The sequence below is a fragment of the Cetorhinus maximus genome, unplaced genomic scaffold (genome assembly GCF_964194155.1).
Source record: "Cetorhinus maximus unplaced genomic scaffold, sCetMax3.hap1.1 HAP1_SCAFFOLD_110, whole genome shotgun sequence".
In the NCBI taxonomy this organism is placed as follows: domain Eukaryota; kingdom Metazoa; phylum Chordata; class Chondrichthyes; order Lamniformes; family Cetorhinidae; genus Cetorhinus; species Cetorhinus maximus.
The window spans coordinates 399,709-407,700 of NW_027596121.1; positions in this window are offsets into that span (position 1 = coordinate 399,709).

Here is a 7,992-nt window from a genome sequence, read left to right on the forward strand (position 1 = left end):
CATCAAATAATTCAACAACAACCTCAAATTTGAAAAACACCAACAAATACAACAACCTCGACATAGAAAAACACCAACAAATTCAACTACAACCTCAACTTTGAAAAATACAAAAAAGTTAAAAAAAAACGTTGATAACACCAACAAATTCAACAACAACCTCAATATTGAAAATCACCAACAAAGTCAACAACAACCTCAACATTGCAAAACACCAACAAATTCAACAACAACCTCAACAATGAAAGACACCAACAAATTCAACAGCAACCTCAACTTTTAAAAATACAAAAAAGTTCAAAATAAAACCATTGATAACATCAATAAATTCAACAACAACCTCAGCATTGCAAAACACCAACAAATTCAAGTGCAAGCTCAACTTTGAAAAATACAAGAAAATTCAAAAAAAACCATTGATAACACCAGCAAATTCAACAACAATCTCAACATTGCAAAACACCAACAAATTCAACAGCAACCTCAACAAATGAAAACACCAACAAATTCAACAACAACCTCAACATTCAAGAACACCAACAAATTCAACAAAAACCTCAACAATGAAAAACACCACAAAATTCAACAACAACCTCAACTTTGCAAAACACCAACAAATTCAACAACAACCTCAACAATGAAAAACACCAACAAATTCAACAGCAACCTCAACTTTTAAAAATGCAAAAAAGTTCAAAAAAAACCATTGATAACACCAATAAATTCAAACAACAACCTCAACATTGCAAAACACCAACAAATTCAAATGCAACCTCAACTTTGAAAAATACAAGAAAATTCAAAAAAAAACAATGATAACACCAGTAAATTCACCAACAACCTCAACATTGCAAAACACCAACAAATTCAACAGCAACCTCAACAATGAAAAACACCAACAAATTCAACAACAACCTCAACATTCAAAAACACCAACAAATTCAACAAAAACCTCAACAATGAAAAACACCACAAAATTCAACAACAACCTCAACTTTGAAAAACACCATCAAATTCAACGACCTCAACATTGAAAAACACCAACAAATTCAACTGCAACCTCAACTTTGAAAAATACAAAAAGTTCAAAAAAAGCATTGATAACACCAATAAATTCAACAACAAACTCAATATTGAAAATCACCAACAAATTCAACAACAACCTCAACATTGCAAAAGACCAACAAATTCAACTAAAACCTCAACAATGAAAAACTCCAAAACAATTAACAACAACCTCAACTTTGAAAAACACTAACATATTCAAGAACCTCAACATTGAAAAACAGCCACAAATTCAACTGCTACCTCAACTTTGAAAAATAAAAAAGAGTTTAAAAACTAACATTGATAACAACAATAAATTCAACAACAAACTCAACATTGAAAATCACCAACAATTTCAAAAAAAACCTCAGCAATGAAAAACACCAAAAAAATTCAACAACAACCTCAACTTTGAAAAACATCAACAAATTCAACTGCAAACTCAACGTTGAAAAATACAAAAAGTTCAAAAAAACCATTGATACCACCAATAAATTCAACAACAACCTCAACATTGCAAACCACCAACCAATTCAACAGCAACCTCAACAATGAAAAACACCAACAAATTCAACAACAACCTCAACATTCAAGAACACCAACAAATTCAACAAAAACCTCAACAATGAAAAACACCACAAAATTCAACAACAACCTCAACTTTGAAAAACACCATCAAATTCAACAACCTCAACATTGAAAAACACCAACAAATTCAAATGCAACCTCAACTTTGAAAAATACAAAAAGTTCAAAAAAAAACATTGATAACACCAATAAATTCAACAACAAACTCAATATTGAAAATCACCAACAAATTCAACAACAACCTCAACATTGCAAAAGACCAACAAATTCAACTAAAACCTCAACAATGGAAAACACCAAAACAATTAACAACAACCTCAACTTTGAAAAACACTAACATATTCAAGAACCTCAACATTGAAAAACAGCAACAAATTCAACTGCTACCTCAACTTTGAAAAATACAAAAAAGTTTAAAAATTAACATTGATAACACCAATAAATTCAACAACAACCTCAATACTGAAAATCACCAACAAATTGAACAAAACCTCAACAATGAAAAACACAAAAAAAATTCAACAACAACCTCAACTTTGAAAAACACTAACAAATTTAACAGCCTCAACATTGAAAAACACCAACAAATTCAACTGCTACCTCAACTTTGAAAAATACAAAACAGTTTAAAAATTAACATTGATAACAACAATAAATTCAACAACAAACTCAACATTGAAAATCACCAACAAATTCAAAAAAAACCACTGCAATGAAAAACACCAAAAAAATTCAACAACAACCTCAACTTTGAAAAACATCATCAAATTCAATTACAACCTCAACTTTGAAAAATACAAAAAGATTAAAAAAAATACATTGATAACACCAAAAAATTCAACAACAACCTCAATATTGAAAATCGCCTACAAATTCAACAACAACCTCAACATTTAAAAACACCAAAATATTCAATAACAATCACAACTTTGAAAAACGGCAACAAATTGACAACCTTAACATTGAAAATCACCAACAAATTCTACAACAACCTCCACTTTGAAAAACATCAACAAATTCAACTTCAAAATCAATATTGAAAATCATCCACAAATTGAGCAACAACCTCAATATTGAAAATAACGAACAATTTGAACAGCTGCCTCACCATCGAAAAACACCAATAAATTCAAGAACCTCCTTATTGAAAAACACCAAAAAATTCAACAACAACCCCAACATTGAAAAACACTAACAAATTCAACAACAGCCTCAACTTTCAAGAACACCAACAAATTCAACAACAACTTCAAAATTGAAAAACTCCAACAATTTCAACAACAACCTCAACAATGAAAAACACCAAACATTCAACAACAAACTCAACATTGAAAAACACCAACAAATTAAACAACAACCTCAACATTGAAAAATACCTGCAAATTCAACAACAACTTCAACTTTGAAAAACATCAAAAAATTCAACAACCACCTCAAAATTCAAAAACACCAACAAATTCAACAAAAACCTCAACAATGAAAAATACCACAAAATTCAACAAAAACCTCAACTTTGAAAAACACCAACAAATTCAACAACATCAACATTGAAAAACACCAACAAATTCAACTACAACCTCAATATTGAAAATCAACAACAAATTCAACAACAATCTCAACATTCAAAAACACCAACAAATTCAAGAAAAACCTCAACAATGAAAAACATCAAATAATTCAACAACAACCTCAAATTTGAAAAACACCAACAAATACAACAACCTCGACATAGAAAAACACCAACAAATTCAACTACAACCTCAACTTTGAAAAATACAAAAAAGTTAAAAAAAAACGTTGATAACACCAATAAATTCAACAACAACCTCAATATTGAAAATCACCAACAAAGTCAACAACAACCTCAACATTGCAAAACACCAACAAATTCAACAACAACCTCAACATTCAAGAACACCAACAAATTCAACAAAAACCTCAACAATGAAAAACACCACAAAATTCAACAACAACCTCAACTTTGAAAAACACCAACAAATTCAACAAACTCAACATTGCAAAACGCCAACAAATTCAACAACAACCTCAACAATGAAAAACACCAACAAATTCAAATGCAACCTCAACTTTTAAAAATACAAAAAAGTTCAAAAAAAAACATTGATAACACCAATCAATTCAACAACAACCTCAACATTGCAAAACACCAACAAATTCAAATGCAACCTCAACTCTGAAAAATACAAGAAAATTCAAAAAAAACCAATGATAACACCAGTAAATTCAACAACAACCTCAACATTGCAAAACACCAACAAATTCAACAGCAACCTCAACAATGAAAAACACCAACAAATTCAACAACCTCAACATTGAAAAACACCAAGATATTCAACAAAAACCTCAAGTTTGAAAAACACCAACAAATTCAAGAACCTCAACATTGAAAATCACCAACAAATTCAACAACAACCTCAACATTCAAAAACACCAACAAATTCAATAAGAACCTGAACTTTGAAAAATTCAAAAAGATTCAAAAAAACAATGATAACACCAATAAATTCAATAACAACCTCAATATTGAAAATCACCAACAAATTGAACAACAACCTCAATATTGAAAATAAGCAACAATTTCAACAACTACCTCAAAATCGAAAAACACCAATAAATTCAATAACCTCATCATTGAAAAACACCTGGAAATTCAACAACAACCTCAATATTGAAATTCACCAACAAAGTCAACAACAACCGCAACATTGCAAAACACCAACAAATACAACAACAACCTCAACAATGAAAAACACCAACAAATTCAACAGCAACCTCAGCTTTTAAAAATACAAAAAAGTTCAAAATAAAACCATTGATAACACCAATAAATACAACAACAACCTCAGCATTGCAAAACACCAACAGCTTCAAGTGCAAGCTCAACTTTGAAAAATACAAGAAAATTAAAAAAAAACCATTGATAACACCAGTAAATTCAACAACAATCTCAACATTGCAAAACACCAACAAATTCAACAGCAACCTCAACAATGGAAAACACCAACAAATTCAACAACAACCTCAACATTCAAGAACACCAACAAATTCAACAAAAACCTCAACAATGAAAAACTCCACAAAATTCAACAACAACCTCAACTTTGAAAAACACCAACAAATTCAACAAACTCAACATTGCAAAACACCAACAAATTCAACAACAACCTCAACAATGAAAAACACCAACAAATTCAAATGCAACCTCAACTTTTAAAAATACAAAAAAGTTCAAAAAAAACCATTGATAACACCAATCAATTCAACAACAACCTCAACATTGCAAAACACCAAAAAATTCAAATGCAACCTCAACTTTGAAAAATACAAGATAATTCAAAAAAGAAACAATGATTACACCAGTAAATTCAACAACAACCTCAACATTGAAAACCACCAACAAATTCAACAACAACCTCAACATTCAAAAACACCAATAAATTCAATAACAACCTGAACTTTGAAAAATACAAAAAGATTCAAAAAAACATTGATAACACCAATAAATTCAATAACAACCTCAATATTGAAAATCACTAACAAATTCAACAATAACCTCAACATTGAAAATCACCAACAAATTCAACAACAACCTCCACTTTGTAAAACACCAACAAATTCAAAAACAATCTCAACGTTGAAAAACACCAACAAATTCCACAACATACTCAATATTGAAAATCACCAACAAATTGAACAACAACCTCAATATTGAAAATAAGCAACAATTTCAACAACTACCTCAAAATCGAAAAACACCAATAAATTCAATAACCTCATCATTGAAAAACACCTGGAAATTCAACAACAAACTCAACAATGAAAAGCACCAACAAATTCAACAACAAACTCAACATTGAAAAGCTCCAACAAATTCAACAACAATCTCAACAATGAAAAACACGAAAAATTTCAACAACAACCTCAACATTGAAAAACTCCAACAATTTCAACAACAACCTGAGCATTGAAAATCACCAACAAATTCAACAACAACCTCAACATTGAAAAACATGAGGAAATTCAACAACAACCTCAACAATGAAAAACATCAAAAAATTCAACAACAAACTCAACATTCAAAAACACCAACAAATTCTACAATAACCTCAACAATGAGAAACACCATAAAACTCAACAACATCAAATTTGAAAAACCCCAACAAATTCAACAACCTCAACATTGAAAAACACCATCAAATTCAACTACAACCTCAACTTTGAAAAATACAAAAAGCTTAAAAAAAACATTGATAACACCAAAAAATTCAACAACAATCTCAATATTGAAAATCGCCTACAAATTCAACAACAACCTCAACATTTAAAAACACCAAAATATTCAATAACAATCACAACTTTGAAAAACGGCAACAAATTGACAACCTTAACATTGAAAATCACCAACAAATTCTACAACAACCTCCACTTTGAAAAACACCAACAAATTCAACTTCAAAATCAATATTGAAAATCATCCACAAATTGAACAACAACCTCAATATTGAAAATAACGAACAATTTAAACAGCTACCTCACCATCGAAAAACACCAATATATTCAAGAACCTCCTTATTGAAAAACACCAAAAAATGCAACAACAACCCCAACATTGAAAAACACTAACAAATTCAACAACAGCCTCAACTTTCAAGAACACCAACAAATTCAACAACAACTTCAAAATTGAAAAACTCCAACAATTTCAACAACAACCTCAACAATGAAAATCACCAAACATTCAACAACAAACTCAACATTGAAAAACACCAACAAATTAAACAACAACCTCAACATTGAAAAGTACCTGCAAATTCAACAACAACTTCAACTTTGAAAAACATCAAAAATTCAACAACCACCTCAAAATTCAAAAACACCAAATAATTCAACAAAAACCTCAACAATGAAAAATACCACAAAATTCAACAAAAACCTCAACTTTGAAAAACACCAACAAATTCAACAACATCAACATTGAAAAACACCAACAAATTCAACTACAACCTCAATATTGAAAATCACCAACAAATTCAACAACAATCTCAACATTCAAAAACACCAACAAATTCAAGGAAAACCTCAACAATGAAAAACATCAAATAATTCAACAACAACCTCAAATTTGAAAAACACCAACAAATACAACAACCTCGACATAGAAAAACACCAACAAATTCAACTACAACCTCAACTTTGAAAAATACAAAAAAGTTAAAAAAAAACGTTGATAACACCAACAAATTCAACAACAACCTCAATATTGAAAATCACCAACAAAGTCAACAACAACCTCAACATTGCAAAACACCAACAAATTCAACAACAACCTCAACAATGAAAGACACCAACAAATTCAACAGCAACCTCAACTTTTAAAAATACAAAAAAGTTCAAAATAAAACCATTGATAACATCAATAAATTCAACAACAACCTCAGCATTGCAAAACACCAACAAATTCAAGTGCAAGCTCAACTTTGAAAAATACAAGAAAATTCAAAAAAAACCATTGATAACACCAGCAAATTCAACAACAATCTCAACATTGCAAAACACCAACAAATTCAACAGCAACCTCAACAAATGAAAACACCAACAAATTCAACAACAACCTCAACATTCAAGAACACCAACAAATTCAACAAAAACCTCAACAATGAAAAACACCACAAAATTCAACAACAACCTCAACTTTGCAAAACACCAACAAATTCAACAACAACCTCAACAATGAAAAACACCAACAAATTCAACAGCAACCTCAACTTTTAAAAATGCAAAAAAGTTCAAAAAAAACCATTGATAACACCAATAAATTCAAACAACAACCTCAACATTGCAAAACACCAACAAATTCAAATGCAACCTCAACTTTGAAAAATACAAGAAAATTCAAAAAAAAACAATGATAACACCAGTAAATTCACCAACAACCTCAACATTGCAAAACACCAACAAATTCAACAGCAACCTCAACAATGAAAAACACCAACAAATTCAACAACAACCTCAACATTCAAAAACACCAACAAATTCAACAAAAACCTCAACAATGAAAAACACCACAAAATTCAACAACAACCTCAACTTTGAAAAACACCATCAAATTCAACGACCTCAACATTGAAAAACACCAACAAATTCAACTGCAACCTCAACTTTGAAAAATACAAAAAGTTCAAAAAAAAGCATTGATAACACCAATAAATTCAACAACAAACTCAATATTGAAAATCACCAACAAATTCAACAACAACCTCAACATTGCAAAAGACCAACAAATTCAACTAAAACCTCAACAATGAAAAACTCCAAAACAATTAACAACAACCTCAA